The following is a 13,180-nucleotide window of genomic DNA, read 5'->3' on the forward strand; positions in this document are numbered from 1 at the left end:
GGAGACCCGGGTTTGATCCCTGGGTCAGGAAGATCCCCTGGAGAAGGAAATGGCAACCCACTCCAGTACTCTTGCCTGAAAAATTCCATGGACTGAGGAGCCTGGTAGGCTACAGTCCATGGGGTCGCAAAGAGTCGGACATGACTGAGCGACTTCACTTCACTTCACTTCACTTCACTCATCATACTCAGTGTTGAGACTTTAAGAAATAATTAATAGGCATAGGCATATGGCTTCAGTGGGTAAATAGAGTCCTACTCCAGAAAAATTTCTTGCTCTTGTATTGAATTGGGTATATAAGCAACCTGACCATTCTAGATCTTTCTGCTTCAGTGCATGCTAAATCACTTCAGTCGTGTCCAACTCTGTGCAACCCTATGAACTGTAGCCCGCCAGGCTCCTCTGTCCATGGGATTCTCCAGGCAAGAATACTGGAGTGGGTAGCCATTTTCTTCTCCAGGGGATCTTCCCGACCCGGGGTTGGAAACTTGGTCTCCTGCACTGCAGGTGGATTCTTTATCACAAGTGCCATCTGCTTCAGACACAGCCTCAAAAAGAATTTATAACCACTTTCCAAGTATTTCTCGCCTTATTTTCTGCCACCTGAGTTCCCCCAGAATTTCCTCCTCTATACATCTCCACAATGGGCATCTCTCCAGATTCTCCTATGCCTGAAATCATCTCATGACTTATCTACCCCCAGAATTGTGTTTGTTTCCCATTCATATCATGGTAACTTGAAGAAGACCTCACTTTTTGTAAGGTTTATTGAGGTACACGTGGTATATGAAAATCTGCACATATTCAATGTATATATCTTTATGAGTTTGGACACATGCCTACATCTGTAACACCATCACCACAGTCAAGGCACTGAATATATTCATAATCTTCAAAAAGTTCCTTATAATGAATTTGAGTCAGTTCTAGTGAGGTGGATGAACCTAGAGCCTCTTATACAGGGTGAAGTAAGTCAGAAAGAGAAAAATATCATGTATTAACCCATATATATGGAATCTAGAAAAATGGTACTGATGAACTTATTTGCAGGGCAGGAATAGAGATGCAGACCTAGAGAATGGACTTGTGGACATAGAGGGTAAGGAGAGGTGGAACGAATTGAGAGAGTAGCACTGAAACATAAACTACCATATGTAAAACAGATAGCTAACGGGAAGTTGCTGTATAACACAGGCAGCTCAACCCAGTGCTCTGTGACAACCTAAACGGGTGGTATGGGGTGGGGGTAGGAGGGAGTTTGGAGAGGGAGGAGACATGTATACTTATAGCTGATTCATGTTGTTATACAGCAGAAACCAACACAACATTGTAAAGCAATTATCCTCCAATTAAAAATAAATAAACAAATTGAAAAAACAAGTTCCTTGTATTGTTTTGTGGGTTTGTGTGTGTTAAAAAAACTTAACATAAGGTCTATCCTTGCAATGCATTTTTGAAGTGCACAACACCATATCGTTAACCACAGGCACAAAGCTGTACAGAATATCTCTACAACTTATTCATCTTGTGTAACTGAAACTTTATGCCTACTGAGAAACAGCTCCACATTCCCCCTTCCTCCAGCCTCTGGCAACCACCATTCTACTCTATGCTTATAAAGACCTCACTTTAGGTCTAAATCTTGTCTTTCAAATTCTCAGCTTTCTTGCTTGTGGATTGTCTTTCTAAGCCTTCTCCCTCCTCTCATCCTCTTCTAATCTGGGGTAGAAAGACTAGCAAAAGTAGCTGTGTTGGGTTTGTTTGTTCATTTATTTGCATTTCTCCATCCTGAAGTGAAGATGTTCACTAGGAGGTAAGATATTGGAAGGCAGGAAGCCAGGGAGTTAGTGCAGAAGACCAACCAAGTCATCAATAACCTAGCAGGTCAATTCTAAATAATCAAGTTGGCCATGGAGAGACAGGGAAAGCCTATAAAAAGAACCTCCATGTTACGTCCTGGGCTATTCCCTTTCTCCTGAGTCTGAGATTAGAAAGGTGAAAATTGGAATGATTTCCTAAATTTTATATGAGCTTCTCCCTTCTTTGTAAAAATAAAATAAAATACTGCTCATTGAGCTCCCTGTCTGTCTTTTGCTTTGGAAAGTGGGGTATCAATCAGAGATCTTCACCCCAGGTCTTATTCTGCCTGGACCAGTGCCACCACCTTTGGTTCAATTGGTTGGCTAGGAGACCTATCTCATACCTTCCACCGGTTAGGAACTACTCCAACCAGCCTGCTCTGGCAAGACACCATTAAGTTCTATCAACAATGGATTAACTGGTAAAGCATTTCCCTACAACCTTAAGTTAATAGTCCCAGCCCTGCTATTGTTGCCCAGTACTCCCTCTACCCATGACCTCCAGTAATGAATAAAATGCCACCACAGCTGACCTCCTCCATTCAGTGAATCTAGCCAGTGTAGGAAGAAGGTGCACTGAATGCTTCTACTACTTCAGCAGACATGAGAGGCAGTCTGGCATGTGAAGAGTGTTTTTCAAATGGGGTCCCCTAACACCTCTGCATCAGAATCACCATCAGTACTTGTCGAAAATGTAGACTACGACCTCTAATTCACTGAATTAGAATCTATGGAATTTGCATTTTTCAAAAATCCTCAGTTGATTCTGATGGAAACTAATGATTGAGAAATAGCATCTTCATGGACAAGAGTCCAGATTTTGGAATCCAGATCTGGAATAGGGTCCTGAGGTCTGCCCCTTACAAGTTAGATGAACTTGAAAGCCTCACTCAAAACCTCTGAGTTTGAGTTTCCTCTATAAAATGAAGATGATGGAACACAGAGTTCAAGTGAAGTATCATCTGTGCTATGTTATCCTAACAACAGGATAGGTAATTCTCCCACCTACTAGAGAAGACAATATCGTCCCATTAAGTAATAGAGAAGACTCAGAGTCACTCAAGAAGGGGAATATTATTTCTCTTCCCTTTTCTCCCCTAACCAGTCTCTCAGTGATTTCTCCTCACCATGAGACTTCTTTCTGCTTTGTTTCCTACCATGAAACAGAATCATTTGGCCCAGTGTTCCTTTCAAGAATGGATTTATAGCTAAACTATTTCAGGTTTTTCTGGAAATCATCATGCTTTGGCACACAGTAGGAACTCAAATATTTACTGAGCAAATGCAATCTTTTACTTCCAGTCCAACTCACCTCAACATCTGCATTTCAGTTTAACCCCAGCACCCCAATTCAGAACCATAACTCCAATTTTGGCAAGTCTAAGAAGTCAACCCAGCACATCAGCAAACCCGATCCACTTTTATTTCTATAGACAGGTCAGAACAAAATCCTTCCCTCCACTCCCAGAGACCCGGACTTCCTCTACTCAAGTTACCAATTCTCCTGGGGAAACCAACCAGCATTTAACTCTTAGGTCTTCACACCGTGTCAACACGAAACAGGAATCCAGCCCCGATTCCTCTTAGCCTCTGTGTAAACAACAGACTTGAGGAAGTAAAAATGAACCAGTTTGCCTTTGGGAAGAAAACAGCTTCTCTGAGCTGTCAGATGAAAGGGCAGGAAGCCTGAGAAAGGAAGGGGAGAAGGGGGGTTGAGCAAAGGGAGAGCAAACAGTTTCTTATCCAGCTGTTTCAATTGTATTTGGCCCAAGTTGCAAATTTACCTTCTGACCACGAAGGCTGATTGACTTGTTCCCTCTCTTCGGACTCACATCTGAGAAACAACTTCTCCTCACAGCTTGTCAGAGGGGATGGGAATTCCAGCTGCTCTTTGCAGTGATGCCTGAAAAAAACTTGCTTTACCTTTGGTAGAGAGAGGCGGAGTCTAACCTAATGGGAATTAACTCCAAACACGCTGGAGGCTGCAAAGTCAGCCTCAGACATGCAGGCACTTGAAGTAGCGTAGCGGGCACAGCATTCCCCACATCCATCCTCACAGATGCCAAGTCAGCTGTGCGTGAGTAAGTGAGAGTGTGTGCGTGTGTGTGTGTGTGTGTGTGTGTGTGTGAGCGTGTGCAGGTATGACCACACTTGAACTGCATAGCTGTCTCACTTCCTCACCTGCTGCCCAAATGCCTGCCGAGGAATAGAGGTTCTCCCCAACTTCCCAAACCCTAAGTAATCTCACCATGTATATTACATAGCAGATTTACGTGGTTGGAAATAACTCAGTAGACACATGCCTGAAGGGAGTAGGACAGAATAAACTCTTCCCCAAACTGATTTCCATTATATGATGACTCCAAGGTGTCGCAAGTTTACACTGAAAAACTTAAAATCACACATTGAAAAGGCTAAATAATACTCTTTTAAAAGATAACAGTACTATCAAAAAATAATAGCAGCACTACCAAAAGTAAATGTTTAATATCCCAAAGCACCAATAACTGTTCTTATGTTTGAGCAAAGAGTTGAGAAGTCTGGAGATTCATGAAGCTTTGCCTGACACTCTGCTCCAGCTGATGTCATTTCTCCCACCTCTAATGTCCCTGGCACTCTATATTTATTTCAGGAAATTTGTTACCTTCTACCTTGTATCAACTTTTTGCATATATGTCTCCTTTCACCTCTGAGTTGCCTTGTGAACAGGGAACTTGGCTGAACAAAATGAGTTAGAAGAAGGAATGGTAACTAGTTAAACTTAATAAAGCATACTGTTGTGTTGTTGTGTGTTAGTTGCTCAGTCGTGTCTGACTCTTTGCAACCCCATAGACTGTAGCCTGCCAGGCTCCTCTGTCCATGGAATTCTCCAGGCAAGAATACTGGAGTGGGTAGCCATTCCCTTCTCCAGGGGATCTTCTTGAACCAGGGATCAAACTGGGGTTTTCTGCATTGAAGGTGGGTTCTTTACCATCTGGGCTACCAGAGAAGCCCTAACAGAGCATACTAGACTGATCCAAAGAAACTTGCCTTCCATAATGTCCCACTTACCTTCTCAGAATGCTATGGAGGTTATCAGGCCTGTTATGATTCAGAATATGAGAGCAAATGAACTAGCAGTTTAGCACATTCATTGTAGCCTGAGTATTTAATGAAGTTGTTGAAATTTTTCCCGTGGGCATTCCTGTCTTTCATCAGTGATATAGCCTTATATTCATGAATGTATGCCTCTGTCTATCTTGCTACTTCCCACCAGCACTTTCTAACCATTTTTTTTCCTTCTCCAGCACACTGATAAACCACATTCCCATCTGTAATAATGGCTTACTAAGGCAGTTACTGGGGGAGGAAGGGGTGACCCCATAGGTTGAATGTCAGACTTTTAGCAGTATAAACTCCCAAGATAAGTTTTATAATCTTCCTGTTCATGTCCTCTTAAGCACTACTGCTTCAGATATGGGACTATATAAAGAAAAATGCTGACCCTTTCTCATTAAAAATAAGTACATATTAACAGACACTGTGTGTGAGATGTGGCTGAAAATTTTGACATCAGAAAGATAGTGATTTTGTGCTATGCATTGATAAAGGTTGCCTTTTGCTTAGCGGCTACACCTGACATTTGGATAACATCACTATTTGCAATTCTAAGAGCTAATTTTTACTTACCTTTTTTTAATCCTCTTTTTCCTGTGCCTCCAGTTCCCATGAGTGGAATACCATGGAAACTTAAATGTATGCTAAATAACAATCAAATTTATTGGGTAAAGTTTTGTTTCCTGTTCTTAATTTAACAATTGATAGTGACCTTGGAAGGAGAAGGCAATGGCACCCCACTCCAGCACTCTTGCCTGGAAAATCCCATGGACAGAGGAGCCTGGTAGGCTGCAGTCCATGGGGTCGCTGAGTCAGACATGACTGAGCGACTTCACTTTCACTTTTCACTTTCATGCATTGGAGAAGGAAATGGCAACCCACTCCAGTGTTCTTGCCTGGAGAATCCCAGGGATGGCGGAGCCTGGTGGGCTGCCATCTATGGGGTCACACAGAGTCGGACACGACTGATGCAACTTAGCAGCAGCAGCAGCAGCAGTGACCTTGGAAAAAAAATTTGCTGGCATCTTGCAGCTCTTGGTAAATTTACATCTGAAAAGGCTTTTCAGCCCCGCTTCCATAATATCATATGGGAAGGGTTGAGAAGGGAACACATCCTATTAGTCATTTAGGGGACAGGGTGATATGTAATATTTTAATACTACTAAAATGGGTATTGGTCAGGGACCTGGGGAATACCTACATTCTGCCTTTGATCAGTATGAAACAAGAGATCCTGCAAAGATAAGATATGGTGACAGGTGATTCTGATACATAGCACCACTCCACCCCCATTCTTAGTTTGCAAAACACTGCTCTGTACAATAGAATTTCCCAAGCAGAATCAACACTCCCACAACATTTTGCAGTCTAGACAAGGGGTCAGCAAGCTGGAGCCTGTGCCATGCACCAAATTCAATAGGCTGCCTGTTTTTGTAGTTTTATTGGCACACAGACATAACTTATTCATTTATGTATCATCTATGGCTGTTTTCATGTTACAACTGAAGAGTTGAGTAGTTGTGACAAAGATCTCACAGTCCACAAAGCCTAAAATATTTACGCTCTGGCTATTTAAAAAAAAATTCTGACTACTGGTTTAAATCCACACCAATAGATTATAGCAGAGACATTATGTTAATTGTTATAAGAAAGGTGTTGAAAAAAGAGGGAGGGAAAGTGAAATTAAGAGAAGCATTGCTTGCTTTCAGCTTTGTGAAGGTGGCCAGTCAACCCTCGCCAGTTCTTTAGAATCAATCTGTGAAGTTAAGAATGCACTAGAGATCAGTATAAGTCAAATATTCGCTAAGTCTACAAAAATGTATTTCTCTGTTAACTGGCTACTCTTTGAACCTGCGTTTACGTGCTTCTCCAATATGCTTTAAGTCTTTAACTGACAATTTTATAGACATATGTCACATACCATGAGGTTCACCCTTTAATAGTATAGAATATGGTTTTCTTAGTATATTCACAAAATTGTACACTCCATCACTGCAATATAATTCCAGAATATTTTAACCACCCCAAAACCAAACCATATAATTACTAGCATATAACTTAAATTATTTTTCCTCTTTTGTCAGAGCTGCTTTTTCTTTAGGGGCTACTTTTTTAAAAGTTTTAAATAAACTTTCTTCTTACTCTGGTTCTATGCTCTGTTCTAGTCTTACTTGAAGGGACCATTTATTTCCAGAGTCCCATTGCCTTTGAACTTGGGAGAATTTGCATTATGTGAATACAAATTTAAAACCACATAGACTCTATGACCTGTCACTCATGCAGGTTGGATATGGTAGCTACATCTTGTTTATACTATATTTTCAGTTCTAGACTGAAAACCTAGAAATGAAATTTATATTTCTTTTTTTTTACATTACCAAGAGATTAAAAATTTATTGAAGTATAGTTAATGTACAGTGTCATATTAGGTTCAGGTGTACAATATATTGATTTGACACTTAAATCTAATACAAAATGATCACCATAAGTCTTGCAAACATTCATCACCATACAAAGTTATTATAGTATTATTTATATATTCCTTATGCTGTATATTACCTACCCTTGTACCACTTAATTCTCTTCACCTATTTCATCCAACACTTACCCCTTCTCCCACCCCTCTATCAACCACCAGCTTGTTCTTTCTGAGTATGTTTCTGTTTTGTTTTGTATGCTTATTTGATTTAGTTTTTAGATTCCACATATAAGTGAAATCATATAGTATTTGTCTTTCTCTATCTGACTTATTTCACTTAGCATAGCACTGTTTAGATCTGTTCAAGATGTCCCAAATTGCAAGCTTTCATTTTTTAAATGGCTGAGTAATATTCCATTGTATATAAACACGTACATCTTCTTTATTCATTCAACTATTAGTGGAGTTTTCACAGTGTGGATGAAACTTATATTTCTTTTTGCATAAAAATTAGAACTAACAACTCTTTGATGAACTTTCTTATTACCCTCAGATGATTACCTTATTAGTGTTAACCAAAACTGTGGTGTTGGAAGACTCTTGAAAGTCCCTTGGACTGCAAGGAGATCCAACCAGTCCATCCTAAAGGAGAGCAGTCCTGAGTGTTCATTGGAGGGACTGATGTTGAAGCTGAAACTCCAATACTTTGGCCACCTGATGCAGAGAGCTGACTCATTTGAAAAGACCCTGATGCTGGGAAAGATTGAGGGCAGGAGGAGAATGGGGACGACAGAGGATGAGATGGTTGGATGGCATCACCGACTTGATGGACATGGGTTTGGGTGGACTCCGGGAGTTGGTGATGGACAGGGAGGCCTGGCATGCTGCGATTCATGGGGTCGCAAAGAGTCGGACATGACTGAGTGACTGAACTGAACTGAGTGATGTGCTGGGCAGGTAAATACTTAATCTAATAACTGGTTTTGGGTGTCAGGGGAGCAAGAGAGCCCTGATTGGTGGCATTTGCTGATCTCCATGGTGTAAATACTCCCACCATGGCCAATTTCAAGCTACCAACTTGAAGTCAATGAAAGTGGAGTTGGAAAGATACATACACAGTCTACTCTCATGAGCTGGTACAATCCAATTCCCACACATTACTGGAATTCAGATTCAGGGAATTACTTCAGTCTTGTTTTGTGTAGATTTATAAGCTGTAACAATATTAACCAAAATACAATAGCTACCATAGTTGCTTATGTGTTGCACACAGACGTCTCCCCACTCTCAACACACTATTCAGCCAACACTGAAGCATATCAAAAATTTTTACTGTGCCAACTTAGAGCCTTTGGAGTGCAATGGGTGTATTAGTAAGAAGTAAGCCAAAGATAAATTGTTTATGGATCTTACTGACTGCTTTAACAACTTCTGAGAGAGAATCTTTGCTATATTTATAATAAATTTTTTAAAAACAGATTGCAATCCTTTTTTAAAAAGCTTAAATAATGTACAATGTTTTTAGTCCATCTTGTGCAGTATAAATTAAACTAAACTGTATTATATTGACTACTATGAGTATCTTTCTGTAAGCGTGTTTATGTGGAAATTAATTTTTAAAAAGAAAAAAATATGGAAAATGTCAGCAAACAAAATTCTTAAAAAGTCCTATATATTAGGTGGGGAGATCCATCACTCATGCTGTTGTTTCCCTCTTGGAGAAAGGCTACCTGACAGTTACTTCCTAATCACTCATGTGTGCCAGACTCTGTGTTAAGTGCTGGAAACACAGAGTTAAAGATAGACAGGGTCCCTTGTGATGTTTACACTCGACTCAAAGAGATGCGAAAGATTAAACAAGCAAACAAACATGATAATAATAGATAGTGATGAATACTGAGTAATTTAAAAATAGTGATACTGATAGAGTAATGAGGTTGAGGAAGACCTACTTTATTTTTGTTTTTTTTTAACTTTTTACTTTGTTTTGGAGTATAGCTGACTAACAATGTGATAGTTTCAAGTGGAAAAAAACATGATAATAATAAACAGTGATGAATATTGAGTAATTTAAAAAGTAGTTATACTGAAAGAGTAATGAGGTTGAGGGAGATCTAGTTTTTTTTTTGAACTTTTTGTATTGGAGAATAGCTGATTAACAATGTTGTGATAATTTCAGGTGGATAGCAAAGGGACTCAACCATTGGGAGAAAATATTTGCAAATGATGTGACTGACAAGGGATTAGTCTCCAAAATTTACAAACAGCTCATGAAGCTTAACATCATCAAAACAAACAACCCAATCAAAAAATGGGCAGAAGACCTAAATAGACATTTCTCCAAAGAAGACATACAGATGGCCAAGAGGCACATGAAAAGATGCTCAACATCACTAATTATTAGAGAAATGCAAATCAAAACTACAATGAGATATCACCTCACACTGGTCAGAATGGCCATCATCAAAAAATCTACAAAGAATAAATGAGGGAGACCTACTTTAAATAGAGGAATCATGGAAAGCTTCTCTCATGTGGCTTGGAGCATACAAGCTTAAGAATGAGAAGTAAGAGAAGAGGTGGAAGAAATTGAGTGAAGATTGTAAATGGAAAGGCTCTGCGGAAGGATCTTGGCATGTTAAGGAACAGAAAGGCCAATGGCACTGGAACATAATGAACCCAGCAGGAGTGGTACCAGGTAAGGGTGGAGAGGTGAGCAGAGGGCAGATGCTGCAAGGATTTATGTGCAAGTGTGAAAGTGTTAGTCACTCAATTGTGTCTGACTCTTTGCGATCCCATGGACTGTAGCCTGCCAGGCTCCTCTGTCCACGGAATTCTCCAGGCAAGAATACTGGAGTGGGTTGTCATTTCCTACTCCAGGGGATCTTCCTGACTCAGGGATCAAACTCAGGTCTCCTACATTGCAGGCAGTTTCTTTACCATCTGAGCCACCAGGGAAGCTTAAAGTGAAAGTGAAAGTTACTCAGTTGTGTCTGTCTTTGTGACCCCATGGACTTTATAGTCCATGGAATTTTCCAGGCCAGAATACTGGAGTGGGTAGCCATGCCCTTCTCCAGGGGATCTTTCCAACCCAGGGATCAAACCCAGGTCTCCCGCATCACAGGTGGATTCTTTACCAGCTGAGCCACCAGGGAAGCCCAGTAGGTCTCTAAGACCACACAACTTCATATGTACTGTTGTAAAAACAGGAGCAGCTACAAGGAAATGGTAACCATCATTTTATTTTTATCTCAGGGCTTCTGAGGTACTACTAGTCACAGATTATTAGCAGTAAACAGAGGTTTAGTACTTTATCACTTAGTCTGCCTTGACCTAGTCTAAGTCATTATCTTCATCAGTCTTTGACCCTTGACCTGATTTTCTGGTCTGGTCAGATCAGACCAATGAGAATACACTTCCTGGTTTAAGCAATTATCTGATTTATATTTGAAAACTGTCTTCTCCTTAAAAAAAAAATGCAATATTAGCATTTCTAGTTCAGTTCAGTCCCTCAGTCATGTCCAACTCTTTGCGACCCCATGGACTGCAGCATGCCAGGCTTCCCTGTCCATCACCAGCTCCCGGAGTTTACTCAAACTCATGTCCATTGAGTCGGTGATGCCATCTAACCATCTCATCCTCTGTCGTCCCCTTCTCCTCCTGCCTTCAATCTTTCCCAGCATCACAGTCTTTTCAAATGAGTCAACTCTTCGCATCAGGTGGCCAAAGTATTGGAGTTGCAGCTTCAACATCAGTCCTTCCAATGAACATTCAGGATTGATTTCCTTTAGGATGGACTGGTTGGATCTCCTTGCAGTCCAGGTCTTTCTCAAAGCTTTCATCTGTTCTAGGTAATCATCTTACATTTATAATCATCAAACTTCACTTTTCTTTTCCCTTTGAGCCTCTGCATTCAAGGTACCCCAATGCTGACTAATTATGAAATTGTCTTGCCTAGGAACAGAAGGTCTACTCTCATGCATCAGTCAATCAAAAAGTGACTAGAATTCTATTCCTAGGGCAATGTTCTAACACAGTTTAAAAGAAAGAAAGAAAGTCTTCTTCCAAGTCTCTCGACAATATTTCCTCTGTCCTTCTTCTCTATCTCACCTCTCACTGCAAAGCCATCAGTGTAAACCCCTGTCTTCATAGACAGCCAAACCTTGTGGGGAGTGTCTTCTGATAGCATAACTGATTTTCTAACTACCCTGATTCATTTCCCAGATCTGAGGTATAAGAGTTTTGATGAAACAAGAGAAGCAGCATTCCAGAACCAAGAAATCCTTATTATCCTTGTCTCTGATCCCTGAAGCAAGTCACGGAGCTTTGGCAATTTGGGAACCTCACTCCCAAGATTAGTTTCTGGACATCCCATTGGTTATCGCAGCATTATTACACTTCCCTGGCTTTGCTGACCGGTGTAGCCAGCCAGACTGCTCCAAAACACCTGGGCTATCATACTCCAAAAGGACATGAAAAGAACTGAAACAATGAGTGTGCCGCCTGCCAGTTCAGTACAGTCTTAAAGGCTGCAGGGAAAGTGAGGGTTACAGGATAACCCCCAAATACTCAGGAAATGAGATGTAGAGCTCAGGAAATATATGACAGCATTTTCCATAGGGGTAGTCTGATAGGGCTAGTGGCTGGCCAGCAGAGACAGTGCTACGAGCCAATCTACTTGCCCACAAAATCCCATGAAGCAACAGCTGCAGGAAGGAAGGACCACACAATAAGAAAGGCCCTGCTCTATGAACCTTGGCTTTGTTCTCTGGGTGAGTGTTTGGGTGCTGGGGTAAGACCACCTGAGGGCATATTTGGGCAGTTGCCTAGAGACTTGCAGTATATACCATGTTTTCCTGACAGTTGTGGGTAAAACACAATTGGCAGCCAAAAAACTTTGCTCATTCTCTTCCTGGAATGTATCTGCTTTCTGGGGACATCATAGACTCATCTATTTGGCAGAAAACAACAAAATTCTGTAAAGCAATTATCCTTCAATTAAAAAAATAAATAAAATCAGAAAAAAGAGCTTTATTATTAAGGATAAAATAATATCTTTTAAATATGAAAATAAAATTTTATCCACATGTGTGTACTTAGTCACTTCAGTCATGTCCGACTCTTTGCGACCCCATGGACTATAGCCCGCCAAGCTCCTCTGTTCATGGGATTCTCCAGGCAAGAATACTGGAGTGGGTTGCCACGCCCTTCTCCAGGGGATCTTCCCACCCAGGATCAAACCTGGGTCTCCTGCATCTTCTGCATCGCAGGCAGATTCTTTACCACTGAACCACCAGGTAAAGAAGAACTACAAAAAAAAAAAAAACTTAATTAAAACTAAAATGCCTTCTATCTAGAAAACCTGCCTCCAAGGCTGTCATCATGGATATTTGCTGGGAATTAGGGGCAGACATTGCCTCATCTTCACAAGAAGAACTTGCCTTTTACTTAGTAATTGACCCTTAAATTTGAATAGTAAAGTTGTTCCTCACAGCAGCCTTATAAAGTAGACATTACCTCCATTTTCAGGGCAGAAAACTGGAACTTAGAACAGTTAAATGGGGGAGATTTCCCTGGTGATCCAGTGTCTAAGGCTCCATGCTCACAATGCGGGGGGCCTGGATTTGATCCCTTGTCAGGCAACTAGATCCCACAGGCCACAATTAAGAGTTTACATGCCACAACTAAAATGATTTCACATGTGGCAACTAAAGATCTCACAATTAAGATCAAAGATTCCATGTGCTGCAACTAAGACCCAGCCCAGCCAAATAAATAAATAAAATATTTAAAAAAATAAAAGTTA

This window comes from Odocoileus virginianus, unplaced genomic scaffold (genome assembly GCF_023699985.2).
Source record: "Odocoileus virginianus isolate 20LAN1187 ecotype Illinois unplaced genomic scaffold, Ovbor_1.2 Unplaced_Scaffold_1, whole genome shotgun sequence".
NCBI classification, from domain to species: Eukaryota; Metazoa; Chordata; class Mammalia; order Artiodactyla; family Cervidae; genus Odocoileus; species Odocoileus virginianus.